Genomic DNA, 18815 nt, shown 5'->3' with positions numbered 1-18815 from the left:
TGCTGCTGTTTGTTTTTTCCTGCAGCCCTCTCAGCCTGTTCACTAGCGTTTGGCTCAATGTGCAAATAGATGTCATAGTAAGATACAGAGTAGTCAACCAGGGACAGAAGTGTCTCCCACCTCCTGTCTGGAGAAGTCTATCTCAATGCACTCTACCTTTGAGCGACCTGCCTTTAACAACATAATTTTCAATATACAGACATACCCGCTTACATGCTATCTGTACATACATGATTATGATGATCAGTGTGACACCTGCTTTCAGTATGGACCTTATATGACGCCTTCTGGTGAACCCAAGAATCCCTGTTACCCTATGTACTTCTGTACTCTCAGTGGGCATCAAGAGGTCTATGTCACACCTAGGGCTTCACAACTTTCACTGCATTATACACAATGGCCACATGGAAATCTGTAACAAAAGGGATACAATGCACATCTTGCCGTTCAAAAAAGCACAGACACTGACCATCCGAGTAAAAAGAAAAGGAGTACTTGTGGCACCTTAGAGACTAACAAATTTATTAGAGCATAAGCTTTCGTGAGCTACAGCTCACTTCATCGGATGCATTTGGTGGAAAAAACAGGAGAGATTTATACACACACACACACACACACAGAACATGAAACAATGGGTTTATCATACACACTGTAAGGAGAGTGATCACTTAAGATAAGCCATCACCAACAGCAGGGGGGGGAAGGAGGAAAACCTTTCATGGTGACAAGCAGGTAGGCTAATTCCAGCAGTTAACAAGAATATCAGAGGAACAGTGGGGGGTGGGGTGGGAGGGAGAAATACCATGGGGAAATAGTTTTACTTTGTGTAATGACTCATCCATTCCCAGTCTCTATTCAAGCCTAAGTTAATTGTATCCAGTTTGCAAATTAATTCCAATTCAGCAGTCTCTCGTTGGAGTCTGTTTTTGAAGCTTTTTTGTTGAAGGATAGCCACTCTTAGGTCTGTGATCGAGTGACCAGAGAGATTGAAGTGTTCTCCAACTGGTTTTTGAATGTTATAATTCTTGACGTCTGATTTGTGTCCATTCATTCTTTTACGTAGAGACTGTCCAGTTTGGCCAATGTACATGGCAGAGGGGCATTGCTGGCACATGATGGCATATATCACATTGGTAGATGCGCAGGTGAACGAGCCTCTGATAGTGTGGCTGATGTGATTAGGCCCTATGATGGTGTCCCCTGAATAGATGTGGGCAGAGTTGGCAACGGGCTTTGTTGCAAGGATAGGTTCCTGGGTTAGTGGTTCTGTTGTGTGGTGTGTGGTTGCTGGTGAGTATTTGCTTCAGATTGGGGGGCTGTCTGTAAGCAAGGACTGGTCTGTCTCCCAAGATCTGAGAGAGCGATGGCTCGTCCTTCAGGATAGGTTGTAGATCCTGGATGATGCGTTGGAGAGGTTTTAGTTGGGGGCTGAAGGTGATGGCTAGTGACGTTCTGTTATTTTCTTTGTTGGGCCTGTCCTGTAGTAGGTGACTTCTGGGTACTCTTCTGGCTCTGTCAATCTGTTTCTTCACTTCAGCAGGTGGGTATTGTAGTTGTAGGAATGCATGATAGAGATCTTGTAGGTGTTTGTCTGAAGGGTTGGAGCAAATGCGGTTATATCGTAGCGCTTGGCTGTAGACAATGGATCGAGTGGTATGATCTGGATGAAAGCTAGAGGCATGTAGGTAGGAATAGCGGTCAGTAGGTTTCCGATATAGGGTGGTGTTTATGTGACCATCGCTTATTAGCACTGTAGTGTCCAGGAAGTGGATCTCTTGTGTGGACTGGTCCAGGCTGAGGTTGATGGTGGGATGGAAATTGTTGAAATCATGGTGGAATTCCTCAAGAGCTTCTTTTCCATGGGTCCAGATGATGAAGATGTCATCAATGTAGCGCAAGTAGAGTAGGGGCATTAGGGGACGAGAGCTGAGGAAGCATTGTTCTAAGTCAGCCATAAAAATGTTGGCATACTGTGGGGCCATGCGGGTACCCATCGCAGTGCCGCTGATTTGAAGGTATACATTGTCCCCAAATGTGAAATAGTTATGGGTCAGGACAAAGTCACAAAGTTCTGCCACCAGGTTAGCCGTGACAGTATCGGGGATACTGTTCCTGACGGCTTGTAGTCCATCTTTGTGTGGAATGTTGGTGTAGAGGGCTTCTACATCCATAGTGGCTAGGATGGTGTTTTTAGGAAGATCACCAATGGACTGTAGTTTCCTCAGGAAATCGGTGGTGTCTCGAAGATAGCTGGGAGTGCTGGTGACGAAGGGCCTGAGGAGGGAGTCTACATAGCCAGACAATCCTGCTGTCAGGGTGCCAATGCTTGAGATGATGGGGCGTCCAGGATTTCCAGGTTTATGGATCTTGGGTAGCAGATAGAATACCCCAGGTCGGGGCTCCAGGGGTGTGTCTGTGCGGATTTGTTCTTGTGCTTTTTCAGGGAGTTTCTTGAGCAGATGGTGTAGTTTCTTTTGGTAACTCTCAGTGGGATCAGAGGGTAATGGCTTGTAGAAAGTGGTGTTGGAGAGCTGCCTAGTAGCCTCTTGTTCATACTCCGACCTATTCATGATGACGACAGCACCTCCTTTTTCAGCCTTTTTGATTATGATGTCAGAGTTGTTTCTGAGGCTGTGGATGGCACTGTGTTCTGCATGGCTGAGGTTATGGGGTAAGCGATGCTGCTTTTCCACAATTTCAGCTCGTGCACGTCGGCGGAAGCAGTCTATGTAGAAATCCAGGCTGCTGTTTCGACCTTCAGGAGGAGTCCACCCAGAATCCTTCTTTTTGTAGTGTTGACCATCCGAGTGTAAGGAAACTCACTCCTGGCTGTTTGACACACTTGAACAGTTTAAAAGCCATCCAGTAGAAGGCAATGCTGCAAATATAGAACAGTTAGTTCTTTACCCTGTGCACAAGTGTCAAATATAAAGGGAAGGGTAAACATCTTTAAAATCCCTCCTGGCCAGAGGAAAAACCCTTTCACCTGTAAAGGGTTAAGAAGCTAGGATAACCTCGCTGGCACCTGACCGCAATGACCAACGAGGAGACAAGATACTTTCAAAGCTGGATGGGGGGGGAGAAACAAAGGGTCTGGGTCTGTCTGTATGATGCTTTTGCCAGGGACAGAACAGGAATGGAGTCTTAGAACTTAGTAAGTAAAAAGTAAGGACAAGATGTAGAAGGAGGGAAGGGAAGGTGAAATTTACATTGAATGATGAAAACCCACATGTATGCTTGGATAGCTAAATAAGGAAGAGGAAGGAATGTCGGTGAGGCAGAAGTTTGAGAGCTCTGCTATGTCATGGTGAAGCTTTCAGAAGTGTTGCTATATGCATAATAATGTAGTTGATGAGTCAAAGATGAAGCTAAACTAGACCCATTGCAGGACAAGTTACAATCTTAGATGGAATCAAATCAAATTGAATTGCTTGAATCCATTCCACGATCACATGGCTAAACAAGAAGTGAAATACACCTAATCATAGCCATAACCAACTCACCACACTAGCTTCCTATTTTAATTCCTGAAGAAGAAAGAGTTGCTTTTTCCCTGGTGGGCACAAAAGCAAGATTTGTGAAGCAAATTATAGGCAAGAAGTCAGAGTCTCCAAACAGTTGTCTGAAGTCTCCAACCAGTTGATATTAAGAGAGTTAAAAAACCACCACTTAATATTACTTTACCAGCAAATTTTGCAGCTGAATTTCTTAACTTACTAGCATTCTTATTTTTCAATCCTTTGGAGACCAGTGGGATAAGGCTACAAGTATGGTAGGACTTCTGTTACCAGGGATTTGTAGCCAAATAAGTTTAGTTCCTAGGAGATTAACCACCACCCCTTGGAATGATTCTTCAGTAATATTTATGGCCTTCTTTACATATAATGCAATTCCACTCACTCTGCAATATAACCTGGTCCCAGCTTCTCACAGGTTCCACCCCCAGCTCTCATTGGTTTCAGTGATATTGTGCACATTCAGTACTTTAGAAAGTCAGATCACAAAGTATATTTTCTGTACTGCTTGTAGCCAGGAATACTGCTATTCCACTGATTTTTATAGCACGTCTTGGACACAGTCTGTGATAGGTTGGTCTGTGATTTAGACACAGAAGATCTGGCTTCTCTTTTAAGACTTGGGCAGTCACTTAATCTCTCTATGCCTCAGTGTGTCTGGGTCAGCCTCCACAGAACCCTCTTATGGCCCATGACACTGTTCACCCTACCTCAATTCTCCCATCCCCCCTTCCAGGATACTCTCCCAAGCAATGCTCTCTCTCTTGGCCTCACCATCAAGACACTGGTAACAAATGTAGACACTAGTCCCAAGGGCAATATAAACAAAAAGGTCTTCTACCCCTCCTAGGCTCCACTCTCAGTTCTTCCCCTCTCTTACAGGGTACTGAGGGCTTTTCCCCTATAGTTTCCCTCCTTCCAAAGCCAGTCACAAGAGCCAGCCTCCCTCCTGCACCCTCTTCAGTCCTCCTCTAGGCCATCTGTCTAAAAGTTACCCTTCTCTGGGGCCTATGAGAAGAGTCAATCACCCTTTTCCAGCTCACTTACCTCCTTCCTTCAGGGTCAATCACAGAAGACAATCTCTTACAGTTCTTCTCCCCCCTCAACTGTGCTCTCATCTTTTGTAAGCATCCCATGACCCCTTCCCAGCTGGGCCTAATAACTGGACAAGGCCATCTGATACCCAGCCAATCAGGATCAGCTGGGGCAGGGAGCCCATCCATCATGGGCGAGGCTGAGCCTGAATCTGCTTAGAGGGCCAGCCAGTCTATGACACCCAGTCTCATTATCTGTAAAATAGAGGTAACGATACTTGCCAACCTTACAGGGCCATTGTGAAGTTTAATTCATTCATATTTGTCAAGTGTTTAGAGAGCCTCTTATGGAAGGCAGTATAGAAGGACAAAATATTGCTTATTATGCAATTAGGTCTCTTCCTAAACCAGATATTCCATTTTACCCATTTTCAGAGTTAAGCTTCTAGCATCAGCAAAAAGATACTTGTATTTTATACTTCTAGCTGTATGGCCCATGCTGTTACTCATACTCAGCGGAATCACAGCTTTGGTTTCCTTGATCTGATGCCTGTTCATCATGGCCATTTCAGGGACTAAGGTCTTTTATTTGATCAGATAAGTGTGTAGTCTTGTGTTCTGTGCATGTTCAGGCACTCCAGTGTCACAGAGAGAAAGCAGAGAGGTGAGTTATAGAACATGCCTGGGTGTGGCTGTAGGAAACAGTAGGCTGGCCCATGTGACAGTCCTGACCCACACTCAAGCAGTGTGGGAGAGAGTTTGTCCTTTGAAGAGCTGAGCAGTTTGGGCCTGACCCTTCTGGAGATAAATTAAATTCAAAGAGCCAAATTCTGTGTTGTATCTACTTAGACACATAGCACAGAAGACATAACTGAGCATGAAGGGGCCAAAGGTGGCTTTCTACCACCTTTGGGCTGCCTTGATTGCAGTCTACTGTAGGGACTCAAGTAGTCTACAGTGTAATTTCAAGTAGACCTATGTGTAACCTTTCCTGGGCTGCATCTACAGCCCAGAACCTCTGTAGTACCAAGTGCTACAGCTACTTTCACTCCTGACCTGGCCTTGACCCACCCTCTTCCTGCTCATGGAGGGGGTCTTTGTTTTATTATATTTGTCAAATGTAGAAAATTCTTAATCAGAATAGAAGATGTAAGTGGGGGTGCAATTTGGGGGATTGCATGAAGGGTCAATGCAGTTGCGGACATGCAGAAACATCCCTTCTTGTCCATTATGGGTCAGATTACCCATTTGCATACATGTGACATGAGGGGAGGGAAGTATTCAATGTCTGACCTTCAGTTCCAAAAAGACCAGTGTGCTAAAATTGCAGATTCACTAGTTTATCCTGTAAAAGACACTGCCCTACACACAAAATGAGCTGGCATACTCCAGAAGGGGACCAATGCACACATACACAACCATGTATGTCACCCTATTTTAAGCCAAAGGCCAAGTACCATTCTGTAATGATCCCTGCCTCTGTTGGTACAGCAGTGCAAGAGAATGCACAGCAGTTTGAACTAAGAACTACCCCAATACCACAGAGATGAAAGGAGTGTCTTAGTTAGCTCAGCTACTATAAGGAAACATAGTCCAGTAATGGGCAGTGGTGTCCATCTGTAGCCTATGCTCAGCAGACTGCTCTTGCATCCTGCCTCAGGTTTCCTTGTTCTCAGCTTTTCACTGATTTTTATTTTTCTTCATTTTTAACAGACAGTTGAGACTTTTAAAGTGAAAAAAGAGTCTCCTGACCTCCCACCCCAAAGAAATATTTTGTAATAACAGTCTCCTCCCCCACACCAGAAAGCATTTGCGACTTATCCATACCAATAAAACGGGTTCTAATTAGTCGACGCCACGAGGTAGTTTAGCCCCAAATCTGTATTTTGCTTACAACTAAAACCAAACAAAAACAAAGGATTTATAAACCCTAACCCAAGGGGAGATTTTATGAAGGTCAACAAATTAATCAATGACATTATTTTTGTTGTTACCATAGAAATTAGGAGCCCTCATGGACCAAGACCCCACTGTGCTAAGTGCTATATAAACAGTAGAGAAAGAAGAGGCAGAATTTGGTGGGAGCCTGGCTGTGGAGAGACGCAGAGGGAGTTGAAAGCAATGTACAAATGTTTGGAGCACTGCACAACAGCTGCCACAGAGGTGTCCCAAAAGGAGTTAACACAGCCTGAAGTTGTATTAGCACCTGTCTGGATTTCTGCATGGAAATCCAGGGGGTCTGCAGGTCTGGTGTCACAAGAGACCACAAAGTCAGGAGTAAGCAGCGACAAAGCCATCTGTCGGTTCCCCTTTGCAGTTAAAATAAATGGTGCAGACAGGGCAAAGTCTTCATCAATCTCCTCTGAAAATGGGCAAAGCAGGTTCACATAGCCAGCCATGAGAAGCATTAGCTAAAGCTTTTCTGACATTAGCAAGTTACTGCTGCCAAGTAACTGACACTGCCCACTCTGTGGTAAGCCTTGATGGCTCTCCAGAATATGATGCTTCATTTGGCTTTTCCCTACCTCCTGCCACAGAATACACCCCGCCATCTGTGTGTCTGAGGATCCTCTCTGTGGCAGAATTCTTATTGGGAAGGCTGGAATGGCATCATACCATGTGGGTGGCTTTGGCTTACACTTAAGTCGACCATCGGGTTTTGTTGTACAGTTGCTAGGCTTTTCAGTGTACAAGCCACAGAAGCATATGGCCCAAAGAGACTAGTCAGAAGGAAAGTGAGGGTGGAGCACAGAAAGCAAGGAGATGTGTAGGCGAAGACGGCAGTGTAATTGAGACATTTGGAAATGCAGGAATACCTTGAGATCCACAGAGGAGAGAAAAAAAGCAAATGAACACGGCAGAGTATTTTGGATGCACTGGAGGAGGGAAAGATGGAAGAGGCCAGAGAAGGATAGAATGGAGTTGAGCCAGGGATCCCAGCACGAGCTACTATCTCAGCAGCAGGAGGAGAGAGGAAGGGATGGATTTTGGAGCTTCTTTAGAGAAAGAAGTGGCAGAATTTGGTGGGAGCCTGGCTGTGGTAAGGTAAGGAAAGGAGGGAGTTGAAAGCAATGTACAAATCTTTGGGAGTTTTTTAAATGGCATCCCCTGCAAATTATTCATAGCACTGCTCTGTTTTTCATTGTTCGTTGTCTGTATTACAGTAGTGTGTTGAGGCCTCAACCTAGATTGGGGCCCCAATGTGCAAGGTGTTGTACAAACACATAGTGAGAGAGAGTCTCTGCCCTGAAGACCTTATACTTTCAAAAGAGACAAGACAGACAAAGGAAGTATTATATCAGTTTCACTGATGGGGAACTGAAGCGCAATGGGATTAAATGACATGGGAAAGGTCACACAGGAGAATCTGTGGCAGAGCCATGAATTGACTCAGGAGTGCCTGAGTCTCAGCAAAGTGTCTTAACCACAAGACCAACCTTCCTTTGGTGGGTAGTGGTATCTGGAGGTCTGTGAAGCACCATGTGCTATAAGGCAGAACTGATTGTTACAGATCCTGGAGATTCCCTAATTGGGTAGCAAAGGGCTCTGGAGTTTCCTCAGATCCTACAGAACCGGTTAGTTGGGATGGGGTGTTTCCTCCTGCAGGAGAGGGTGGAACAGTGAGACTCTCTCACTCTTCAGATGAGTTTTTCTGGGTTAAGGGGTCAATAAGTTGACAAGGTGACTTCTTGGAAAGAGGCATGATCGAGGAAGTGGCCACCCAGTGTCTTCCCAAGATCCTGAGAGGATGGGAAGAGTGTGCAATCTGGCTAGATGAGCTAAAATAAATGGAAGGGATTAACAATGGAATAAAGGTGATTATTGGTGGGTAGGATTCAATGTGCTCTCTCAGATCCTTGGGCTAGACTCAGTCACTCTGGGTCAAGAGAAGTAAATTACATTTCTTTGCCCAACAGACCCAGAGAGATTCATCTTAGGAGAAACAGGTGGCTTTATACCTGTCCCCTCCGCTTTGGTCTGCTGGCCTTGTGTGCCTTACCTTGTGTCTGAGCCCAACAGGTTGATAGTGGAGGCTACTGAGATCAGGTGCTGAATCTAAGGGCTTGTCTACCCACAGAAGTTGCACCAGTTTAACTTAAATCTGTTTACAAACAGATTAACTTCAACCAGGGCAAACGCTGGTGTGAACACCCACTCTGGGTTTAGACCTGGCTTGTATTGGTTTGTAAAGCACAGAGGCAAGCTTGCTTGACCCATATAAACCAGGTCTAACCCAATAGAAAGATGTCACACACAAAGTTACACCAGTTTATCTAAATCAATTTTTAAAAAAAATCACACCTTCAGTTAAACCAGGGCAACTTCTGCTTTTAGCCCAGGCCTAAGTCTTCCTAATCAGCCTGGCTCCATCCCCTTCCCAGCCAGGGCAGAACACTTTTGCGCATGTGCTGGTCTCACTATAACCTTCTCCCTTAAAGGACTTTCAGCCATGGGTGCCCTGTGCCTGGACTTAGCATACACAAACCTTAGATGAACCTAGCTCAATGTCTCCTGTAGCAAGCTGCTGATGGGGTGGGGGTGGGGGTGGGGAGTGAGAAGAGGGAGACCTTTCAAACACTGATACTCTCCATAGACTCTGTGTGAATGCAAGTGGGATCTAGATGTCCTTAAGCTTCTTGCTGATCTTCTGCAAGGAGTTTTCCCATAGCATTACCCCTGGTTTCACTTCACTTAATTTCTCTTGTGACTACGTACGTTTCCCTTTCAGGTGTTCACATCTGTGCAAATTCCCCAGAGGGAACACATGGCAAATGTAATAACATACCTGATTACACCATGAACAGAGAATGGCAGATTCACTGAAATTGGCTACCTAACCAGGCCTACTGCACCCTTGTAAGATCATGCCCTGCATTGCCTCATGATTTGCAAATCATAATAGGCCGCTTGGGGCTAGGAGTTAGAATTGGCTGAGCTCACAGGGCTCATGCTACTGCACTAAAAATAGCAGTGTAGCATTTAGGCTTGAGCTTAGGCTCTGGGAATTGAACCTGTGTCTCAAGATACTGTTCCAACCACTGGGCCATCTTTCCTGCCCTCAATCTAGCTAAATCTACTGTAAATATGAGACAGAGTAAAAGTTTAGTATCACACTGAGGGAGTTAAATCAGTAACCCAGACAGCTCAGTGTTTCACATTCCTCATGATAATATTTCTCTAGCTACCAAAAGACATTTTACCTCCCATTCAGACTTTTGGTAACAGAATTAGGTGATAGTACCTAAGGTCTATCACATAACCACATCTTTGTGGGGAATAATAGTGCACTAGAGGCGTCATTGTTTTAAAAACTCTTCCATATCCATCTGATTACTCCATTCCTTCCCAGCTAGGGAATTTCCAGGCTCTTTCAAGCAAAATCAGTAAACAATTCCAGGTAATAAATATCATCAGCGTATGATTCTCTAATTTTACTGCATGAGCTGAGATTTTTTTATATGACTACAGTTTGTGGGGGGCAAAATGGAACTTGGGAAGGAATTGAATTGGGGGGAAATATATGACCAAGATTTTGAGAAAAAATATAATATTTTTTTTTCCAAAGAAGAGCTTTAAACCAAAGTCTGTTGAAATACATGTGGAACAATAGCAGCCTTTTGATTATTTGGGAGTTTTAAATCAAAGTGTTACATAACTAGATGAATAAATAAAATAGCCTTTTTCCTAGGGCCAAATTCAGCCTTGATGTAACTCTACTGATTTCAGTATGGTTACACCAGGGATGAATATGGTCCATATCTCATCTCTGCCTTATCTGTTGTTGCAGTTTGGGTCATCCAAACCTCCAAAGTTGACACATTTATAGCACTTACTAGATCTGAAGGTTGATATCACACTGATTTAAACTTTATTCATAATTCTTAAGCAAAGCAGATTTTACAAGTTTGTGGGGGAAAAGGTAAAATGCTGATTAATACTGAATAGGAATAATTCAGCCATTGCTATTTTGTCCTCTCATGATTTTTTTCCTAGATGGGCTTGAGCCAAAGCTCACTGAAGTCAATGGGAGTCTTGCAGCTTCCTCAGTGTCATGAAAGGTGCCAAGGTGAATTACTGACAACCAAGCACAGAGCAGAATACATGTGACCATGTGCATGAGTATGTGTGAGGGCTGTTGTATTCATTTAGATGGAACATATGACCTAAGTGTTAACATACCCCAGTTACTGTCCACCATGAAAGTTTTAAACAAGGTTCGGTGTTTGGCATGCAGAGACTTCAGCCTGCTTAGTACCATGGCACCATTAAAAAAAATCTTATATTCACGATACAGAAGAAAACATTTGAAATGTAAAGCATGAAGTAAGGCTTTCATTTTTACCACATTCTTTGTTCCTTTCCACTTTAGCTGGAGAGAGTTTTTAGATGGGAAAAAAAACCCTTGTTTGACAGTCTTTTAGATAGGGAAAAGAGAAGAAGTTAGTTGAAATGGGGTGGAGATGTAGTTACTGCTGCTGCTGTTAAAGTCTGCTCCTATTTCCATAAAAGAAAATACCACAAGAGGGAACAGAAAAGAACAGCAAAAGTAGAAAATTACTTCTGAGGGAATTCTGCATCTAAAAATTCTGAGTCAAAAAATTAATATATTTTAAAATTCTGCAAAATTTGTCAATAAATGTGGAGGCTCCAGCATGGCATTAGAGAGCACAGGCCGCTGGCTGCACAGACGTGGGAGATCACTGTGCAGCTCCCCACCCCCCGGGACACAGACTCAGCAGTGAAGCTGCACCTGACCCAGACACAGCACAAATACCGGGACTGCCCCAGAACCACCCCAGGTCCCTGTCCATCCAGGCCAGGTGCAGGCAATGCGGAGAGGCTTAGTGTGGGGAGGATCAAGATATGGGTTTACAGGGTTCTGTGTGGGGCAATCTGGGTGCAGGCGGCTCAGTGGGAGATCTGGGTGCAGAGGGGATCTGGATGCACAGGGGCCTGTGCGGCGGTGGTGGTTCTGGGTGCAACGGTAATGGGACTTTGCGGAGGGGTCCAGCTGAAGGTGGTTGGGGCTCAGTGGAGGGAGGGTCTGGGTGTGGGGGGGTATAGAGCTCAGCAGGGAGGTCTGGGTGTGGGGGGGTCAGTGAGAGGTCCAGTTGCTGGGGGAATGGGGCTCAGTGCAGTGGGGATCCAGGTGCAGTTGGTTGGAGCTCAGTGAGATGGGGATATGGGTGTGGGTGGCTCATCTGGGTAGTCCAGGTGCAGGGGGAGTCAGGCTCATTAGGGGGTTCCAAGTGTGTGTGTATGTGGGGGGGTGAGGCTCAGCAGAAGAGTTTGAATACGAGGGGGTTTCAATGCACAGGGGTTGGGTGGATGGGGGACTTGCTCCCTGTACACAGATCACTCCCCCTGCAGCTGAGGAGTGATGGGTGTGGGAAGTGGGGGTGAGGGGGAGAATGAAGACCTTCCTGCAGCTGGAGGAGAAATCTGGTCCTGGATGCCATGCAGGGGAAGAGGAAGTCCCATCCTCCCTAGCTGAGCTGGGACTAGCAGATCAGTTCGGCTCAGTGTACAAGCTACCAGCTGGATCCTCCCCAGTCCTGCCCCCTGCCCCACAGTGATTTACCTATCTGACAGCTGACCTGGGCACCTGAAACGTACGGTGGGGCAGGGTTGCAAGACGGCTCTTGTGGCTTCCATTTGCTTCCCTGTCAAAGTCATTTTTCTGTGGGGAAACAAAGCAATCTGCGGGGAAAATAAATTCTGCGCATGTGCAGTGGTGCAGAATTCCCCCAGGAGTAGAAAATGCAGCTTTTGTCTCTGCTGTCAACTCTCACTTGAAGCCTCACTGCTGGAGAAACACAGTCATGGCACATGGTCTTATCAGCCACCCTGAGACCTGGCAAACTTGTACTGACATTGGGCTATTTAGGGCATTGCTTTTAGACACTTATCTGGTCACAAGCTTACAGAAGTCTTGGCTGGCTAACCCAGACATTTATTAGACTGCAAAAGGAGAGAGATAGGAAAGAAGAAGAAAGATAGGGAAGGAAAGGGATACATGGTGAAGGGTAGAGAGAGAGACAAAGTCTCACATCACAGGTGGTGTCTGGGATTCAGCAGCAGAGGTGGTGATGTCTTCTGCCCAGTATTGTCAGGAGTCAGACATCTCTCAGGATTAGGATGAATAAGGCCTGGGGTCTCAGGAGTTGGTAGCTATCATGGGGAAGCTCACTCCAGTAGCCAATTTTTTTCTCAAAGTTTTTCTTTAAGGACCCCAAAAGGGAAGTGATGGGCAGAAGAGCCCATCCTCATTATTTTTGTCCACCAAATAGGCCTAGCTTCCAACACACCAATTTGAGTTAATTGATTTCTGGTTCCGTGCTGCTTGTGTTTACCACACATGATTTTAATGCAGTCCTTGAGTTATATCAGTAGGCCTTTTTGTTTGGATTAATTCAGTCTGTCTCTCACTTTTGCAGCTTTTCCCATCAACATGGTTACCATGACACTTTATAAACGTTCACACACTTCTCACCGGTGAGCTCACAACTAGGGTAAATTTGTAAGCCCAATTATTACAACAGGGCCATCTATGTAGTGTGACAAAGTTCCTCCTCTGATTTGGTGGGTCCTGCACTTTTTGGCAGATTTGCTCACCTCAGAGGTTCACAGCAGCTCTCAGTTTGGCCGCTTCTGCTAGAGGCTCAAACCTGCCGTTCACTCAGCTAACCTAATCACTGGCCAGCATGGGGGAAATGGCAAACAATCTCCACAGTCTCTGTTGTCCCACCTAGTGGGTTGGGGACAGGCCAGATCCCTTTCCAATTTAGACCTTCTCTTCTAGTGTTGCTCACAGATCAGGTCAACTCCTCCTGTGTCCGATCAGGAGTTGGGAGGATGGGGGGAACCTGGGCCCAACTTCTACACCGGATTCCAGCCCAGGGCCCTGTGGATTGCAGCTGTCTACATCTCCTGTAACAGCTATGTGACAGCTACAACTCCCTGGGCTACTTCCCCGTGGCCTTCCCCCCCAGCACCTTCTTTATCCTCACCACAGGATCTTCCTCCTGAAGCCTGATCACACTTGTATTCCTCAGTCCTCCAGCAGCACGCCTTCTTGCACACCCTCCACTAACTGATGGGAGGTCCTTTTTAAACCATGTGTCCTGATTAGTCTGTCTGCCATAGTTGATTCTAATATGTTCTTAATTGGCTCCAGGTGTCTTAATTAGCTTGCCTGTCTTAATTGGTTTTAGCAGGTTCCTGATTGCTCTAGTGCAGCCCCTGCTCTGGTCACTCAGGGGACAGAAAACTATTCATCCAGTGGCCAGTATATTTGCCTTCGACCAGACTTCTGTACTCCACTGGTCTAGGCTGTCACAGTAGATTGTAAGCTCTTTGGGATAGGGTCACCTTTTTGTTCTGTATTTATACAATACATAATGGGCTCCGAAGTGCTATGATAATACCAGTAATAAACAATAACAACATGCAAACTCTAAAGAAATCACCTTTGAAAACATAGTGATGTGAAAACTCTCACAAACCAGGTTTATTCATTCAGTTAGGTCCAAATTCCAGACATGGGAGTTTTGCCTGAATAAGAGCTGTGGGACTGTGCCATGACTGGGTTAGTCCTGTGTGGATTCTGTGGACATGCCTTTAGCTGTTGCCTGCCTCAGAGTCACTGTGATCGATATTTTGCCATGGGTGGGGGCCTTGGAGATGGTGGTAATAAAGCCCGAGCCTTGACTGCACTACAGCCTCACTGGAGAATTACACCTTCCAGCTTTGGCTGGGATTCTGTGCCAGGCCTCATGTAGTCACAACACAGAAGATGCCATCTGGAGGTGTCGGGCAAAGATCGCTGTGCTCTTCCTATTCTAGGCTTCTCCGCAACGAAAGCAGTTCTATTTATGGCATCAAGGCTGTCTGTGGGCTGAGCGGCAGCTGCAACAGCCAGGAATCCATATAGCGGTGTAACCCACACACTTCCTGCGTGTGTTATTCTGTCCTCCCCTAGCACTGAGACCACTTAGAGAGAGAGATTAAACAGTCTGCTACACAGGGCTGGATTAAGACTTTTAGAGGCTCTAAACACTGAAAATATTATGGGTGCTCCCCCATATGTGATTCAAAATAAAAACAATACTATACCGTAAAATAAAATTTTATTTTTCAAAATGACACAAAACTTACATGTATGCTGAAATTAAAATACCTTCTTTCTATATTTTCTGCTTGCAAAATCTGATTGCAAAATTCTGGATAAATTCATAGAAGCTGACTCGATGAAGCATGTCCGCTTCTATACACAATAGGAAAAGTGAATCAAGTCTGTCCTGACACATTGTTGTTCTCTGAGGGTTTTTTATTCTTTTCAGCTGAGAAAAAGAGCATTCTGTGGAGCAGTTAGTAATCATCAATGTTAGAAAAATACGTAGTGCGATCTCTACATTTGGAAATACACATTGTACTCTGTCTTTCAATATTATGTCACGAAGATCAATGTGACTGAATTTCATTTTTCCTGTTTTCATTAAACTTTGCGTGCATATAACAGTGGAACTGCCGTACTTCTCCACAGAGCTTCATGTTCAAGTCAACGGGGTATGAGTCAACCAGCTTTTGGGAACCTTGTGAATATTGTTCGTCAGATAAGTCCATATCATTTAGAAAAGAAAATTTACTTGATACTTCTTTGTACACTTCACCTCTCCACTTCATAGGAGCTTCAAGTGTATCAATTATAGTGTAGTAAGTAGATACGCAAAATTTGTCTCTAGGATTCAATGCTGTTTCTGTTGCACTGCTATCATTTGCTTGTTTTTTCCTGATTCGCTTGTGGGACTGGGCTTCTTTGTAGTTAGTATCTGGCAAAATATTTTTTGATAGGTCTTCAAATCTTTTGAAATCATTCCTCAAAGTGTGTAAGTGGTCTGCTAATGATTGACAGAGGTCTGAACATGTTTTAAAATCCAATTCTTGTTCTTGGAGAGCTTGACTTGTGTGGTAAAAGTGTTGTAAAATTTCATTCCACATGGTCAACATGAATACAAACTCTAGTTCTTGCATCTTGTTTGCAATGTTTTCTGCCTCTCGTATAGTTTCTCCCTTTTGTGATTGGTCTTCAGCTATACTTTCTAATGCATCCACAATCTTTGAGTAGGACTCCAGAATTGCACTTGTTGCCACTGCATGTACCTCCCAGCGAGTATTAGAAAGAGATTTCAACACACGATCATTGCCCAGATATGTTTTAAGAACTGCCCTTCGATGTGTTGAGGCAGAGAAAAATGTATAAAGTAACTGGACTGTTGAGAAAAAACTTACTGCCATCGGGAAACAATCAACAGCACTGTGGCCAACAAGATTGAGAGAGTGTGCAGCACATGGTATGAATATGGCATATTTGTTCTAAAAGCTTCTTCTGCATTCCTTGAAAATGCCCTGACATGTTGGCAGCATTGTCATAAGATTGACCTCTGCACTTTGAGAAATCTATTTTGAAAACCTGGCACTTGGCAGTACTTGATTTGCCATTTCTTCACCAGTGTGGCTTTTCAAATTGAGGAATGTTACAAATCGTTCAACTGGTTTTCCATCTGTGGGAGACACATTTCTTAGTACAATACTCAATTGATCAATATGTGAAAGATCAGTTGTAGAGTCGACATATAAACTGAAGTACCCAGCAGTACTTATTTCATCCACAATAGTTGAACGAACTTTGTCACTCATTAGACCAATGAGTTCATCACATATTGTCTTGGATAAGTATGATGGGTTACCTTTACCAGCATTCCCATATGTTGAGATATAACCTGCTAAAAATGGGTCAAACTGAGCTACAAGCTCCAACAATTCCAAGAAATTTCCATTCTGCAATGATTCAAATGTGTCATTGGATCCATCGGAAAGGCAGACCACATTCAGCTAATGTTTGAATAACAGCTATAACATACTGCAAGATATATTGCCAGTATTCACACTCCCCTTTAATTTGTTCTTCCAATTTTTGTGTCAATCCAAAGCCCTGTCTTCAATTTAAATATGTCAACATTGAATCTCTGTGAGTAGTGCTATTTTCATGTTGTTCAATTAAAACAGTATTCTGCCAGTCACAAATCCATTTGCAGTAAACCGGGATGTTGAAGGTTTATATGCAAAAAGTTTGCAAACAAAACACTACACAGACCCTGTTGATGGTGAATACAGGAGCCATTCTCGAGTGTATTTCTCACCATTCGCTTTCATGCTGAAAAATAATTTTTGTAGACCATATCTTGTTTGTTTGCCATTGGTAAAAGTATGACATGATTTCTCAAATGGCCCAGTGTGGTGTTGACAGTCATTTGGTCCATGATCTATCCAGTAAGCTACATCATCAGTACTGAAATCAACCCACATACCAGGATCTTTTTTCCTATTATTTACAGCAGTCTCGGACATATCCACACCTTCTAGAACAATGTCTGTTTTACCACCAGGAATAGGATGATCAATTACAGTCTCTGACACATCCACATATTCTGGAATGGTGTTTGTTTCACCAATAGAAGAAGGGTCAGCCTCTGAAACACCTATAGGTTTTGGAACGATGTCTGTGCTACTGAGAGAAGATGTTGATTCTGATGGATTTGCTTTGAAAAATGATGTCAGCTTTGGAAGATTTTGGAAAATGTCACTATTTTTTTGTTTCTTTTCTTCCAGCAGTTTATGTTTCTGTGCTCCACTCAGTTGGCTACGTTTCATCCTGCCCCTTATCTCAGTTATCTGAACTTAAAAAAAAAAGACAAATTACACAGCGTACACTATGTTTATGTATACATATAATATATATAAGAAAGAAAAAAAATGAATCAAGTACATATAACTCAGAAGAATATATCAATTGTAAAACATAAATTTATTGCAATACATTACAGGATCTGATTTCCTCGCATTATTTCAATCTACATTAGTAGGATGCCCCCCTGATTTAGGTGGGGATAAGTAATAAAAAGAGAACAGAAAAACGAAGGAAGAGTGTGCAGTGGAGTGTAAGAAAGTCTAACAAAGTTCTGATTTTTCCCATGATGACTACTTCGATGCTTTTTTTGAAATATCAAATATCAAATTTAAAAAAAAATCTCATTTTTTTTGGTGCCTCCTGCTTTGCTGGTGTCCTAAGCACGTGCTTAGTCTGCCTATTGAGTAATCCAGCCCTGCTGCTACAGCATTAGCTAAAGGCCGTGTGGTAGTAGAGGCTCATACACAGAGGTCCCGGGTTCAATTCCGGTCACTGATGACTGGGGTTTGTCGACGTTACAAGTAGGGGCTCGTCTGGAATTTCAACTGGGAAGTCTCTGAAGCTCGGGACCACTTCCTCATCTAGGGGATGTATGTAACACACACACCTCCTGGATGTGGTGTTCTGTCCCATCTAATGGCACCGAGACCAGAGAGCAAATGAGTCTGCTCTACAGCCAGTTGACTTTTGGCTCATGCACTAAGCTCCAGAGGTCCCAGGTTCGATCCCACCCACCGACAGCTGGGGTCTGTTGGCGTTATAGTGGCACATGCTGCAGGAACTCCCCTCCCATTAATAGCCTCCCCTTTCTGGGACTTAGAAGGGGACCTGTGTACAGGTTCTTGTGGGAACCATGTGCCTTGCCTACACCAGAGTAATTCGGCCTTGGCTGGCTTCCGGGCTGTTTGCCTCTGCATACTGCTGGAGTGGCACACAGGAGTGAGAGGCAGAATCCCACCTTAACAGAGTGTACCCACTGCCATAGTGATCATTGGGGAGGGAAGACCAGATGGCTGGCTAATTATTTTTTTTTTCAGCATTCTTGGGCTTCCCCTGTTGCTACTGCAGGTATTTCAGTGCGAGCAGCTTTTTGAAGTGGGCTGTAGCTGCATTTTCAGAGTTAACAATGCAACTCGAGGAGGACTTCAGTGGGAGGTTTCAGTCAGTGCCTGGAGGATTTCACTAGAAATTTTGTCTTGCATCTCTTAAATGTATGACAAAGATCCTGGAACTCCCTCTAGTCCATGAAGCTTTTCAGCTCCAATGACGTTTCAACAATGTGAGCTAGACTGTGTTTTGTACTGTAACTACTGGGCCTTAGACTGCAAGTTCTTTGTGGCAGGGACCTGTTACTGATTACAGGACAGTTTTCTTATTGTGCAGTGTTGTATACACAGATGCAAACAGATGGTGCTATAGAAATAAATAACGATAATGAACTTGGTTTGTCAGGAAGCCACATTATTTTCAGGAAGGCTGACATATTTAATCTGAAAACAGTAGCAGCATCTGAGA

The sequence above is a fragment of the Dermochelys coriacea genome, chromosome 3, assembly GCF_009764565.3.
Source record: "Dermochelys coriacea isolate rDerCor1 chromosome 3, rDerCor1.pri.v4, whole genome shotgun sequence".
NCBI lineage: Eukaryota > Metazoa > Chordata > Testudines > Dermochelyidae > Dermochelys > Dermochelys coriacea.
Note: the sequence above shows the minus strand (reverse complement) of the source record.